This window comes from Sorex araneus, chromosome 2 (assembly GCF_027595985.1).
Source record: "Sorex araneus isolate mSorAra2 chromosome 2, mSorAra2.pri, whole genome shotgun sequence".
In the NCBI taxonomy this organism is placed as follows: Eukaryota; Metazoa; Chordata; class Mammalia; order Eulipotyphla; family Soricidae; genus Sorex; species Sorex araneus.
In genome coordinates this window covers 353,559,677-353,575,272 of record NC_073303.1, presented here as the reverse complement: position 1 = coordinate 353,575,272, position 15,596 = coordinate 353,559,677, and the positions used below count along the sequence as shown (strand labels likewise).

At 37.1% G+C, this 15,596-nt stretch overlaps 1 pseudogene; it reads right to left on the bottom strand.

The window, feature by feature from the left end:
- Positions 1-5,184: 5,184 nt before the first annotated feature.
- Positions 5,185-14,998, bottom strand: LOC101554827 (ferritin heavy chain-like; annotated as a pseudogene).
- Positions 14,999-15,596: the final 598 nt, after the last annotated feature.

Genomic DNA, 15,596 nt, shown 5'->3' with positions numbered 1-15,596 from the left:
ATTTTTAAAATCAAATTAAAGAGTCCGAGATATAGTACAGTGAGTAAACCTCCTGCTTTGCACACAGTTGACCCAGGTTCAATCCGCAGCACCCCCTATGGTGCCCTGAGCACCTCCAGAAGTGATTCCTGAGTGCAGAGCCAGAAGTAACCCCTGAGCATTGCTGAGTATGGCCCCAAACAACAACAACAAAAGCAAAACAAGTTAAGAATCACTTAACTTGCATTGGATTTGGGGTATGACGACAGGGTAGTAGAGTACCTGCTTTAAAATCGTAAGACTCAAATTCAACCCCTGCACTGTTCCATGCGCCACATGTGACCCCAGCTGCACTGTCATCTGGGATCCCTGGTGCCAGGTGTGTGTGTGTGTGTGTGTGTGTGTGTGTGTGTGTGTGTGTGTATGTGTTTGTGAGAAAAAGAGAGAAAGAAAAAGAGAGAGAGATCTGACACTACATCTTCCAGACAGCTCTGCATCAGTGTTTGAACACCACAACCCAAAGTCTATGTCATCCTTCATTCCCATTCCAAAAGTAATGGGAAGGCGAGTGGGAAAATGGAAAAAAAAAGTAAAGGAAATGTTACTTTAGTATACTTAGTTTATCATGTTATTCTGATAACTCATTTTATAAAGTGCACTCTAGAGGGTATCTCTGGTATGTGTGTGTGTGTGTCTCTCTGTGTGTTTGTGTGTGTGCATATATACGCATCATGGTCTACCTAGTTGTTCACTAGGTAGAGTATATGAACCTCCTATATTTTGTGATCTTGTAGACAGTTTGATTTGTATGTATCTAGGTAGCCTGACTGATTAACGATGAACCATATGGTTTAAGGTTAATTTAACACCCCCACACTCTTTTATTATTTTTGGAAGAATTATTAATTCTTCTTATTAATTTTTTTATAATTAATAAATTATAAGTCTCTTGCCTGCACGCCTAGCTGTCTTCCCCAGGGCCCCTCGGAGGGGATGGGTTCCAGCTTCCCTCCTCTCCCTGAGCAGAGCTCCCAGCGGCCGAAGACCACCGGAACCTAGCCACAGCCATTCTCAAGGCCCCTCTCCACATGTTCGGACAGGCCTCACGCATGAAGGTACCGGCAGAGGAACCCAGGTGTGTGTAATCTCATCAACGGCCAACATCCAGATACTTAAAATCAAGCTCCCAGAAGCGCAGCCGCAAATAGATCTTATAACCTACTTCTCCCTCTGCGAGAAACTAGCAAGCTACTGAGAGTTTCCTGCCCACATGGGACAGCCTTGCAAGCTTCCCATAGTGTATTCATATGCTAAAGCAAGTAACAAACTGGATCTCATTCCCCTAACCCTGAAAGAGCCTCCAAGGAGGCATCGTTGGGAAGGCCAAGTGGAGAGAGGCTTCTAATATCTCAGGGATAGGACGAATGAAGACGTCACTGAGCCAGCTCGAGAAATCGATGATCAATGGGATTTTGTGATTAGTGATTAATTTTATCAATTTTGGAAGAATTTCTCAGAACATTCAGTCAACTGGAACAGGTGGTTCAATGCTAGAGTTTGACAATGTGATGCTACTTCATGTCCATAGTGACAAAGACCATCAGGCCACCTTGATGGTACTTGGTGGGGGACTTCTAGGTCATAGCTAGTGGTATTCAGAGGCTTCAGAGATACAGCCAGAGGGTGCTGGGTTTTGGAGACTAAGCACTGGGGATCTAATACCCATGCTATCTTCTCTGTCCCATTTTTTTTGTCGCTAACTACATCATAAATTATGAACAATTTATAGTTTTTGCAGTGCACAGGGGACTATATGGGGTACTGGGGATCCATCTGGGTTAGTCCTGTGTAAGGTAAGAGTCCTATTTACTGTACTATTTTTTCGACCTAATTTATATACTGTCACTGTCACTGTCATCCTGTTGCTCATTGATTTGCTTGAGCGGGCACCAGTAACATCTCCATCTCTATTTTGAGACTTGTTGTTACTGTTTTTGGCATATCAAATACACCACGGGTAGCTTGCCAGGCTCTGCCATATGGGCGAGATGCTCTTGGTAGCTTGTCGGGTTCTCCGAGAGGGGCAAAGGAATCAAACCCTGGTCAGCCACATGCAAGGCAAACGCCCTGCCACTGTGCTATCACTCCAGCCCAATTTATATACTATTTATAATTAAAACCATCCCATTACAAATCCTAATGCAAGTAAAGTTTTCCTTTAACTGTATGCTATTCAATAAGTTTATTTACTCATTGGCTTATAAACTGTCAGTTTATTTTTTCAGTTTTGTTTTCTATGTCTAAGATCAGGTGCCAACACGGTGGGTTCTGATGTGGCTCTTTCAAATTGCAGATAGATGATTTCTCATTATATGGCAGAGCACATTGCAGAGAGCAAAGAGAAACTAGTACTTCATTTTCTTTGTTCAGACTTTGTTCAGTTTTCTTAGGTGAGTTTCAGTAAATGTCTTATCCAATTGCCTGAACTAGTGCTTGATTTCAATACATTGATACAACCATTTTTAGAAAATTCCATCCTATGAAGAAATGATTTCATAGTTGTTATTTTAACCTTTTCCAAGTTGATAACAGTTGTAGCCTCAATCAGACCCGCTGAATTCATTTTCAGGGATACTTTGTAGTAAGGTGTATAGTACAACAAGACATAGCTTTAAAATTATGGTTTAGTGATGTCAATTTTTTATGAGATTTTCAAGATTCAACTTTCCTGGTCTATAAAATTGATACTATAATGACACCAACCATGTGTCATTGTTGTGAGATTAGATAGCAGATATGAAGTGTTAGTGTAGAGACTAACACATAATAAAAACAAACTGAATAGATAAGAGGATGGTAAAAAAGTAGTTACAGTAGTGATAATCCTAGCACTAATAGTTTAGATTCATGATCATGTTTCTACATGTTTAAGTTCTTATGTTTTTATTATTTCACACACCCAACTTAGTGACAATAAAATTCAAATCTATTTTTAACCTGATATGTGATCAGAAGCTTTTAGGAAATTGGTAATTATGGAAACCAATGAATTATTATGAGACAGCTTCACTAAGAAAATGGAGAGATTTTGAGAAACTTATAACAGAAAAAATACAGAATTTTCGCAGAATATTATGCTAGGAGTATATTTAAATTGCTATGTGAGACAAAACAGAGAGCAGAGGAAATAGTGAAAGCTGTTATTTTAAGAGAATATTCCTAATTCTAAATTTAGGAGAATATTTTTTCCAGGCAAATTAGAATAAAATTATGGTTCCTTTTTTTATAGCTTAGTATTGGAGATAATCACATCTGAGGGGCTTAGAAATATTTATATCACTCTATCAATGTGTTAGTATGCTTATTGATTTGAAGAAACTTAAAAACGAATGGAGGTTGACAGAGTCTGTTAGAAGGATCTAAATATTCTGGTGACTAAGGATTCAAAAGTGTCTAATAAGTAAATTTGATTAAGTTGAGTTAATATTTATGATGAATTTATACTATCTCATGGAACATAGTAAATGCTAAATGAAATGCACTAAATTTAAATATAATACAAAGATATTTACATAAATATGGTGTACTCATAACAACATAAGCTCACAACCAAAACTCACTGAAAGGATAATAATCATGGTGGTTATAGTGGAAATAAAACAATGATTGTTCATTACATGATCATTAATGTAGGATTAAATCTGAGTGAATGCCAACCTAAAATAGTTGACATCTTAAATTTCTTTCATTCAGTCATACTGGGTAATTTCTCTGTCCTCTGACTTAACTGTTCATGCTAATAATTAAAATAATTATAGTCAAACCATTGCATATGCTCACAAAATAAGAAATTAATTATGAACACCCCCTTGAATGCCGGGATGTTGAATGAATACCCACCATTTCCATTCCGTGTCATTGAAATCATTCCCCTAAAACTGATTAAACATTTCCATAGAACTCTTCTAAATGTGTGCAAGTCAATGAAATCTCCAGGGACTTTTCGTACTTCATTAACTGTTTATGTGGTGATCTCAATAAAAAAGTTTTAGCATGATAAGCTGTCTCTGATAAAATGCCATATGCAACAAGTTTCGTAGGTGTATACACACTTCTTGATTCACTGGGAAATTAGAAGTATTAGATTAGCAGTCTAATCCTTCCCTCACTATGTATTGAAATACTCCTTGTATTCATCTATAAATAGCTCCCATGATGCCACATAAAAATTTATTTCTAAAGATCTATTTTCAGACCATTTAGAGTGAAAGATACATATGCATTGGTATTTCCTGATCATATTTCAACGGCCTGAAATCTTGAATTGAGAACAAGTACTCTACTTATTCCATTCATTTCAATGCCACTATTATTTATATAGAATATTGCAAGGTTACTGAACTCATGTATTCAAGTATAACCCAGTAAATTTTGAGAAAGAATAACTTGTTTGTAGACAAATGTTAAAAAATGTAAACAAAAAAATTTCTGGTTACAGAATTATAATAACCAGATTAGATAAATGGAATCATTCAGGAAGTGGATCAGGCTAAAGCAAAACTATGCTATTTGACTTTCACATAAAACACATTAAAATGTTTTTGTAATATATCTCTACTGCATGAAGATCATGAATTTTTAAAAGGTTGAATTAAACAAGAGATTCACTCTAGGTAGACTCAGACCTCAAAATAGTTGGTAAACACTGCTATATATAAAAATAAGCTTAAAGTTTGTGAGCTTTAGTTACTTCATTTCTAAAGAGACGGGAAGACATTTTCTAAGAGCTTTACTCTGATTTTTGACATATTCTTTGATATTGACTACTATTTCTAACTATGAAATTACTAAACTTGAATGTTCTGAGCTCAAAAGTTAATTAACTCAAAGTTCTATCATTTTAATGCTTGTTTCCTGTTGATTTGTCATAATTACCCTCAATATTTTTCTAACTTAGGTCTAAAATTTATTTTCAGGGCCGGAATAATAGCTCAGTGGGTTGAAATGGGTGCTTTGTATGCAGGAGACCCAGTTGTATTTTTTTTTAGGGGGTACCAAGTAACTTTATTTGAAGGACTGATTCAAATCAAATGACTGAGATACTTGTTTTGGAACTTAGAGAAAAGGTCAAGTGCAACCACAAATGCATGCACTGCCTGGGTGGCTGGAGGTCACCAGTAGTTCGGGGAAGCCAGCAATTAAGGCTTAGCTCTCATTGTCACTGTGACCCAGTGTGTGCTTGTCAACGAGATACTCTGCCATGGCAGATTAAGGGGCTCCTATTTTGCGCAAGTCTGTTATGTGGTCACCCCATTCTTTGATGGTCTTCACCTGCTCATCTAGGTAGCGTGTGTCTCCAGGAAATCAGACAGGTGGAGGTCATTCTTATCCTGTTGGCAGTTTGTGCAGCTCCAGCAGTGTCTGATTTACGCCCTTCTCCAAGTGCAGTGCACACTCCATGGCGTTCAGCCCCTCCTCCCAGTCATCATGATCTGGATTCTTGGTATCTTGAGGAAAAATCCGACCGCCAAGCTGATTCCGAAGCTTCATCAGCTTTTCCACCTGTTCTCTTTCTTCCTGAGATTAGTGAAGGAAGTATCTGGCAAAGTTGTAACCTTTAAGTACCAATGAACTAGGAGACAAATCCGATAGTCTATTCAGGTCATGGGCACGCTGGGGACAAGGTGGAGGTCTAGGCCCCAAATTAATCGGAGACAGGGAGGAGATCCAGAGATTCTATCCTAGGTTGGAAGGAGCTGTCAGAAGCCTGTCATTTAAGGGTCCTTTGTCCAGTCATTTTGGAGTGTCATCCATCAAATTAGCCCCTCAGGAAGCAAGGCAGGAAGCATTCCCCCAGCATTGATAACCAGATGTTTCAGGACAGGGCCCTGGTCTGGTTATTTGTGACCATGAAGTAGCTAACTATTGGAGTTGCTCTTGCTCCCTGTTTGTTCATAACAATAGGAAATTGCAGTATAAAAGTTACAAATATCTTTATGATGTAATAGAAAAAGTTACCATTAAATCTAAATTAGAAAACTTGATTTTTTGGTGTGACTGTCTTCTTTTCAATATGAATAATAGTAATTGTACTACCATTAATTAAAATTATATTTATCCCACCATAGGGATGGGTATGCATTCTTAAAACTACCACACACCAAAATAAAATTTTAGAATTAAACAAATATTTGTGTTGATATGTGTTCGCAATCACAAGTACACACACACATTAAATTAAGTGTAAATTTCTGTTCTCTTTTTTTTTTTCAGGATCCAGTTTTTTGTAAATCTGATACATGGACTTTATTTTTCCTTTACATATAATTTGGGTACTTCAAGCTGGATATAAACATGAAATGTGTAGATCTTTTTAACTGCAAAGAGTTGTACACTCTAAGACAGTTAAGTTCAATATCTGCAATGGCACAGTTCCCTCAACATTATTAGGACCAAGCACAGAAAGAAGACAGAGAAATGACCCCAAATACCACCAGAAGTATGACCCCAGCACCAAAACTAAGAAACTAAACAAAAACTATAACCACGCAAAAGAACTCAAGTGGAACTTTGTTTACTTGAAAGATATCAACAGGCTATCCTGTGGGTGATCAAGAATAACAAAGCATCTGAAAAGGATGAAAGTTTGGAAAAAATGTCATTACCTTGGGTACTCTTCTGTAGGATAACATAGCCTCAGATAGTTTAGGTTTATTGGGTTACTCCTGTTACAGTGCTCCCACTCCTCTGTGTTTATTTGTAACTTCTTTCTTAGTGTTCTGTTGACTTGCAAATATTGTTTTTTCTCTTCTCCTTGAGTCCTTTGCATAGTTTATTCAGAGCAATGTCCTTTTTGTATGGACACAGGAAGACTTAGCAAATGCTATGCTTATGTAAGCTGGGAGTCATTTGACTCTACATGATATTTTCCTTCTGGACATCTGTTCTCTCGACCTAGGCCTCAGCTGCCCTTGCTTCCTGGTGCCCTCAAGAGCAGGGTCCTGACAAGAGACAAGATGGACCCAGGGCAAGCGGTGAGTTGTGTGCTACCCTGGCATCGAGATGGGCCTGGCCAAAGTGCCTAATGCTTAACTATAAGTTAAGAGCTTGATCATGAACAAATGCTGTCATGATCCAAACAGTGATAACTAGATTGGGACCCTGCTAGGGTGAGGAATGATTAATCTGGCCTGAGTGCTGTGGTCTGAGTCTGTGGCAAGTTGTTGCCAGGAGAGCTGCCTTGCAAACCTCAATGTATCTCTTGCTATGTCCATACAAAAATAACTAATATTAAGATGTTAATAAGTTTTTGGACTAAGGAAAGGAAAAAACCTTAAGAGTCAGGAAGGGCTTTGGAATGCCCTGCCCTCAGGAAGGGCTTTCTTATGTTGATTTTGCTACCTGGCTGGGTGTAGCCTAGAGGGCAAGGTGGGAGAGACAAGTAGGAGGAGAGACAGAGAATCGAGAGAGGCTGGAGCAGATCGAGAGAGAGGCCGGAGCTGGGAGTGCGGGAGATGAGAAAGATGGAAGATTGAATAAACGGTAACTAATCAGCAACCAGCTTGGTCCTCGTTCTTCCTTCGCCTGTCCTTGACCACCGGCCGTCCCGATCTAGCCCATACACAGCGGTTCCAGAGCACGGAGAGCCCGCGAGTGCACATGCCCCTTGGTGTGCCTTAGTGTTTTACACTCTTCAGTGTGTTTGCATTTCAATTCTTGCTTATGTCAACCTTTTTCTTCCAGGGCTCGCTCTTGGATTTGCTTTCTTCAAACACCTAGTTACAAATGACACGACTTTCCAGTTCAAACACAAGGGACTTTATAACCTTGCCTGATTTAGGAAGATCATTCTGGAGATTAATTACATAGGCAATAAATTATATAAAGACATTAATTAGGGTAAGAAGAGATCATTTAAGTAATTTAGGGGATAAGTTATTAGAGCCACAAATGAGAAAAATAATATTAGAGAGAAAAAGTGACAAGTTGCTACAGTGTAGTATGTAACTAGAAGAATTGATAGGACTTGGGATATTTGGATATGGGCGGTAAATTAAAGGATAGAATCACTATTTCCAGCATGGTGCTAATATGTGTATAGAAAATAAAAGGAAAAATACAAATTGGAGGATATGGTTTCAAGTACTATAGCCAACTCTTTAATGTGTTTCTGTGCATGAAGTGTCATTTTCTAGCTAACCCATTTATGATGTGTTTTATAAAGAACTCTCTAAAGTTGGTATGGAAATGAGTTTGTTCAATTATATTAATCAACCAGAGCATATGCATTGCTCATTTGAGAATCAGTTTTTTGAAGGGCAAGGTAAAGTAAAAGAAGCATTCTGTGGCTATGTCTACCATTTCTATGCAGAGAGAAATACCTTTATGTATTAACTGAAGTTTTTTCTTTATACACCAGAATTTCATTCATTCTTGTCTTCATGGGACCTGTGTTAGAAGACTATTTTCTAATATTAAGGTCAGAAGTATAAATTTGGTAAATTTAAATAAGCTCATACACAATTCTTAGAATCCATTTCTTTTTATTCATCCAAATGTACTGAGTGAAAAAAATACATACTTATTATGTCATAAAAAGCAGAAACATCATTGAAATAAAGAAATTGTTCTCTGTAGCTTAGAGCTGAGATGTTGAAAATGTTTAGACAATATTTAGAGAATATTATGTGGATCTAAACATTTGTGGGATCCAAGTATAGTTAGTGCAATCAGTACATTAAAGCAGATATTTTATGGAATAAGCTCCATGGAAGTATCTGCTTCTTGTCAGATTTTAATAAATAGTAGGATATAAGTAAATAGAGGTAGGTGGCATATTATGGCAGGAATGGCAGTGTGTGTATCTGTGTGTGTGTGTGTGTGTATGTGTGTGGTGTGCTTCTGCATCAAAGTCTATACACCTCTGTCAATCCCTGTACATTGAGATTCACATTTTACTTCTGATCATCTAAGTACTCTCTCCCCATTTTGGGTTTTGCCCTTAATATTCTTATTGAATCAGGAACTTGAAAATCATAAACTACCTCTTATTGTCAAAATCACATTTGGCCCTCTGAGGAATTTGATGAACCAGTGATCTATCTTCAATAATGGTGAAATCAAAATAATAATAATAATAATAATAGTGAAAACTTAAAATAATGGTGATACTTTGAAATCAATAGGAATATAAAGTTCAACTCTTAAAAGTGAAATAACATCCTCTTCAAGAGAAATTGGGGACATTTGTAGACAAATACATAGAAAACCCTGAGAGGATACAGAAGTGTGACACATACCTTAGTCTAATTTTCAAAAACTGATTGGATTTTACGAAGGTTCTAATTTTAAGTGCCTATTAAAAATGTTTAATGCTTTCCACAAAACACATATGCTGTAACTGGGCACACAAAACTAGAACTTTTGCAAAAGGATCTGTGAACCATTCCACATAGACACTGACTTAAGTTCACACATGCATGAAAATAAAGGAAGAAATGAAAGATTGCCTCAATTGACTAAGTGATCTTAGTATCTTGAGAATAGAATGCCAAAAATTCTCTAAGATTAATACTGACACTGATCAACTCTGAATTTTTAAGTTTATTCTTTGGCTCTCTCTAGAATATGGCTAAGTCTAAGCCGGACCAGAAGCACAAATTTTAAAAACGGTTAAGCATGATTTATATCTAACTTTCCATTATATATAAGCATAGAGTCACACAATAAATGTTTACATGAAGTAAGTACTAGATATATGATATTTAATATGTAAGGTTTTAAGTTCTGTGAAGGTTAATTTTTATGAATAGGAAATAGGTTGTTTTCATTTTGTCTCAATTCATTTTTTACTTCCTTCCTCCAGTGAGCATATGGTCTTCCACAAGGATCCCTGCTGTTGGTTCACTTTTGCTTCCCTCTGTGCAATATCAAATGTGTATACTTTAAATGCTCTTTTTAATTTATTGCTTAATAGTATATAGTGGTGAAGCATTATTGATATCATCATCAGGAATTTCAGCACATACTTTGAGCTAATATTAGTTTGCATGTCATTAGCTGCCAACATTCTGTTAGTATCTTAATTGGGAATCACTTAATTAAACTAACAAGGTCAATGGTAATTCCTTTTCTTCAGCTTCAGAGCACATTCACAACCATGGAATTTTTTTTTCCCTCTGCCTGATTAAAATACTGGATTTTAAACATTTATTAGCTTCACCCCTAGCACTCCTTTTCCAAATTGACTTAAGGTATACCTGGGAGTGTGCACGAAAATTCACACACACTGGAAGAGATTCTTGGAAAGAGCTCCTCCTGTCTGATTTTCAATGAACTGCTAGAGAATTCAGCAGCTTAATGACAAATCATGCGGTGTTTGGGTTTATTCTTCAGTGCAATTTCCCCAAAACATTTTTGACAACCGGTTAATTTGCAGTGGGATATTTATGTACTAACTCACATTTCAGGCAATTTATTCTTGAAAATGAAGTGGGAACAATAGACACAATAGTATGATTTCAGTGAATAACAAAAATTTACAACCATTGTTGCCATATTAGGATATAGCTTTACTGTCTTCAGAAACAGATAGGATTTTAAGAGGAAAAAAAACACCTCTCAAGATGACACACAAGATATAAAATTGAGATAAACAGCACAGTAGCTGACTATACATGGTCTTCTTGGTGAGCTTGTTATGTATACTAGCTTTAGAAGGAAGAATCCTGTGCTTTTGAAGTCTGATATATGAACAATAGAACAGATTTTCCCTGATAATTTGGCTCAGCTCCTCCTATTCAGGAAATGTTGAAATTAGATTAAGTTGATCTATGTAAATTGGGAAAGAATAGAATTTATCTTTGTGATTTAATGATCAAGTTTGTCATTTCACATTCTCTAACACTGTAAGATTACCCACTTATCCTTTAGAAAGACTCCGGTGATTGAAGGCAAACTGGATGTTTATTTTTCAGAGACAAGTTTGTTGACAGGGGCTATAACTTCTGATTATTCCCACTCAGCTGTCCACCAATTTAATCTATCCTATTGCCTTTAAATGCTCTTTTAAACCAAACGCACTGTACTGCTAGCATCACTGTATAGTAAATCTATCAACAGATATTTTCCAATCATGTAGCATATCTAAGACATGCTGTTAGACATGAAGGAAGTTTCAAATAACTGTAAATCATCAAGGATACTTCAAGTGACCTACAATGATGACAAGGGAGAAATAATAGTTCTTTAAAATCAGAACAAAATGTTAAATTGCAGAACAAGAGAATGCTATAAAAACATTTCAGATGAATAATAAAGTCAGATTTCCATATGGATGAAGTTATCAAGTAGTCTAGAAAGGAAAACAAGAAAGAAATTACGGGATCCCGTGAGGAGAGCCGCTGGTCTCGGGAATTGGGGCGCGGCGGGAAAGGCAGCTGCCCCCTCGCCCGTCAAACAACGCACTGCACGTTCGTGGGGAACCTGGTGCTAAACCATTTGTACACGACCTGCTTCTGGGTCAGGGTTTCGGACGGAGCAGAGCAGCTCCCTCGCTGCGATCTATTGAAAGTCAGCCCTGGACACAAGGGTTTGTGAAAAATAAAACAAACAAACAAAAACAAGGGGAAAAAAATAAATTAATCGAGTCTGCTGTTGGTGAGTTGTTCCTAAAAGTAAGAAGGAACTTGGGGACTCCATAGTACAGGAGGAAAGACACTTTAATGTTATGGGACTCTAGACTTAGCCCACTTCAGTGACACTGAAGTTAAGAAATTTCTGAGGGTGACAAAAATATAAATATTTTCATTAACATTAAAAATGAATGAAGTTGCTAAGCTTTCTAAATGGTTATAAGTGATCACAGACCTATGAAAAGGGGAAAGACAACACATAGTTGTATAAATATGCAACCCCCATGACTGTAGAAAACACATTCGATCAAAACACTTCACTACGTTTTAAATCTTGATTTTAAAAAGTGATAGTCAATGTTACTGATTTTATAGGTTTTGAAATATATTGTGCTGTGTAATACAGACCTCATAGTATTTACAAATGAACAAAGGCATTGACCAACTGTCCAAGAACACAAAAAAGCAGTGGAAATGATATGAGCTTATTTGGAGATGCCTATCATCAAGTTCACATTTCTGGCTGTCATAAAGCCGTGTAGTACATTACAAACAGATTTGTAGACTTTAATAGTGTATTTTTTCCCTCTTGGAATGAGTAGCCATAAATGTGAGTAGTAATATTTTAGGAGATGTAATAGTTCAATATGTGCTTTCTTTGGCATTCTGATGAATAAAAGAAAAGATGAGAGCAAAAATTTTTCATCCACGCAAATGGATCTGGATTATTAGAATATAAAAGTTGATCATGCAACTCCATTAAGCACAGTAAAGGCAGCATATAATAGCAGGAATACTAATGTTAGGGAAAAAGTCTTCCCAGGGCAGGAGAGAGAAAGAGGACTGAGCTGCAATTAGGAGGCTCAGTGGTTCTTTCACTGAATGGCTATAATTCACATAATTTTCCTTGGTTTCTGTTTTTTCATCTGTAAAATGAATAATTTAGTCTGAAATAATCACTGGGATTCTTTCAAGTCCTACCATTCTGTTACTTGGATTAAAATTGGAACAGATAATTTGATTAGGACCAAAATTTATCTTTGAAAATAATTTCAGTAATATCTAATATATTGCTTAATGTGGACTATCAGATTGTTTTCATTTTAGAAAGAACGCTGCAGTATAATGAATGAAGCATTGGCCATGGAGTCAGACTGATCTGCTACCCCATGTTCGAGAAGTAAACTATATATAAATTATTTAAATCAGTTACATGTGATGCTCAATGCATTATTCGATGGTTTAAATAACAGGACTGTTTCAGACAGATTAAATAAGCATTACATAAAATTTTTTGAAGTGCTTTCTAATCTATGAGATTAGAAAGCTATAAAACAGACTCGGGCCTTTACAGGGACTGTCAGACATTTAACACAGATATCCTGTTAGGGCAGGGACACTATCTGTCTTCATTTAGGTGGCTGTAACAAGGTGCCTCAGACTGGGTGTCTTTGACAACAGAAATCTATTTTTCACAGTTCTGGAAAATCCAAGAGCAAAATGCTGGCACATTTGGTTTGTGGGGTGTGAGAATACATCATTCCCTGCACACAGACATCTTGTATCATCATATGGTGGAGAAAGTTTCTGGTCTTGTGACATGTTTATAAGGGTTCTGTGCCCATTATGGGATTTCTATACATCGTAATGTCATTTCAGTTAAGTCCCAAAGGCTTTAGCTCTCCATACCTTCACATAAGAATTTAGGTATTCAATATATGAATTTGGAGCAGTCTCAGATATGCAGTCCATAGCAGTCAGTATTTTAGAGTTCACAATTTAATTCTGAGCATATATCACAGTGCCTATATGTCTCAGAGGAAGAGTTCAATAAATATTCTTTTTTTAAAATGACTTTTAAATTTATGGGGTCCTCAACTAGTGGTGCTTCTAAACTCCCAAGGCTATACCTAAACATTTAGGGCGTTGGAGGGGTGGACAGTGCAAGTCAAGGACGGAGATACTTATTGCTGCAAATAGAACCCAAAGTATTTATTCCATTAGTCCTTCCTATAAGTTAAAGTTAATATATGAAGCACATAAGGCTATATTGCTTTTTTCCTGAAATAATTAATTTTCTCACGTGTCTTATTTGGGAGCGAGGGTGTTTTTTAATGGATCTGCAACACACCTTCTGCGGTTAGGGCTTTGTACATAATGATCCCTTTGGGAAGTGTTCAGGGGATGATATGTGGTGTCAGAGATCAAATCATGGTTGGCAGCAGGCAAAGCAAGTAACTACCTTAAACCCTGTACTACTTGTTCAAGTCATTTTTTTCTCCCCTTATACACATTACAATTCATAACTCGTCCTTAAAAGCATTCTGCTAATACCTAAAAATAATTGCCATTTAATTAATTGATAGTTCTATTTGTTACACAATAAACTTATTAAATCCTATTTCCCCTAGTTTCTGGGTATGCATCAGCATAGCTAAAAGTGGATGGGGAAAGGTGGACATTCATGTATGTGTTCCCATTTCACATTCCTGGCTACTAAACTCACGTGGAGCATTAAGGTATGCTAGAATCCAGTTTCTTAGCATTGCCCAATGTAACCCATAAACCCACTACTCCCATCTCACCAAAGAAAACTCTCACTCTATCAAAATTTTTATTTTCTGGAGTGTAGCTCCTCTTTATCCTATACAATTTATCCCAGTACTCAGTCATCTCTGACGCTGAGTTCACTGAAAGGAGGGGAGAGCGACACACTCCAAAAACAGGAATAGACACGTGGAGAGCAGACTGCCCTAGGTGGATATGGGTGCTGGTTTAAATGATGCTGGAATGAAGGGGAGGGATATACGAGTCAAGGGGTGAGTAGTAGGTGGTCTTTACAAGAACACTCAACCACTTTACCTGGAATTATGCCTTCATCCCTTTTCTACTTTTTTAATAGCCAATTCACAGCTGCCATATTGTCATAGAATTAGGTTAGGGGAGAGTTCATGGCCTGAAAATAAGAGGAGATGGTGTAGTCGTCTGCATTGTGAAATACTAATTTCAATGTGGATAAAGAAGTTGGAATTATCAATTTTAACTACATAGGATATAGAACTTGGATCCTTCCTGTCAGAAGTCCTGTGGATAGGTTTTTTTTTCTGAAAATAGTAGATGACTGGAAACCCATGAGGAAACTCATGACTGGAAACTCTAAATGCTTGTGACCATTTCTGTTTCAGGACAAGATTTCTCCATGTTCACTTTTGGTTCCTGTCAACTTTTCTATCCGTAAAATGTTTACTTTACTTAATTCAAATATATCTTGTTTATATGTTACTTTCAACTTCTGCTTTTTCTTTTATCAGTTCCTTTTCATCTTCTTGACTTCTAAACTTTGGACTACTAAGGGTTTCCTCTGGGTATTCTTCATTTGATTTCATTCTTGATTAATCCACTAGACACACCATTCTGGACTCCTGATCCAGATATTAAATCACCTACTCAACCTCTTTCTTGGAGGTACAATGAGTAACATGACATTAACACATTGGGAGTTTCCACTTTTGGTCATAATGGAGTAAAAGGATTTCAATGATCTTCATAAAATGCTAAAACTAATACATTATACCATTTTCTATTTATCCATTTATTTAAATTTTTGTTACATCTGGTGATGCTGAGGGCTTATTTCTGCCTCTGTCACTCAACGTATCTCTCCTGGGGAACGTTGGAGTGCCAGGAATTGAACCCAGGTTGTCCATGTGTAAAGCAAGTCCCCTACCCACTGTGCTATTTCTCTAGTCCCCAGACATTGTTTTTTCAGGCATTTGAAATTTGTAATAAAAGAGATTTATTTTGAAAGTGTCTGTGGAGCACACCTGGCTGTGTTCAGGCTTACCCTACTCCTATCACCATGCTCAGGAGTCACTGCTAATGGGGCCTGAGGAACATATGGGATGTTGGAAATTAAACCCATGTTGAGTTCATGCAAGGTAAATGTCCTACCCCCCGCACTATCTCTCCAGCCCCAAGAACAAA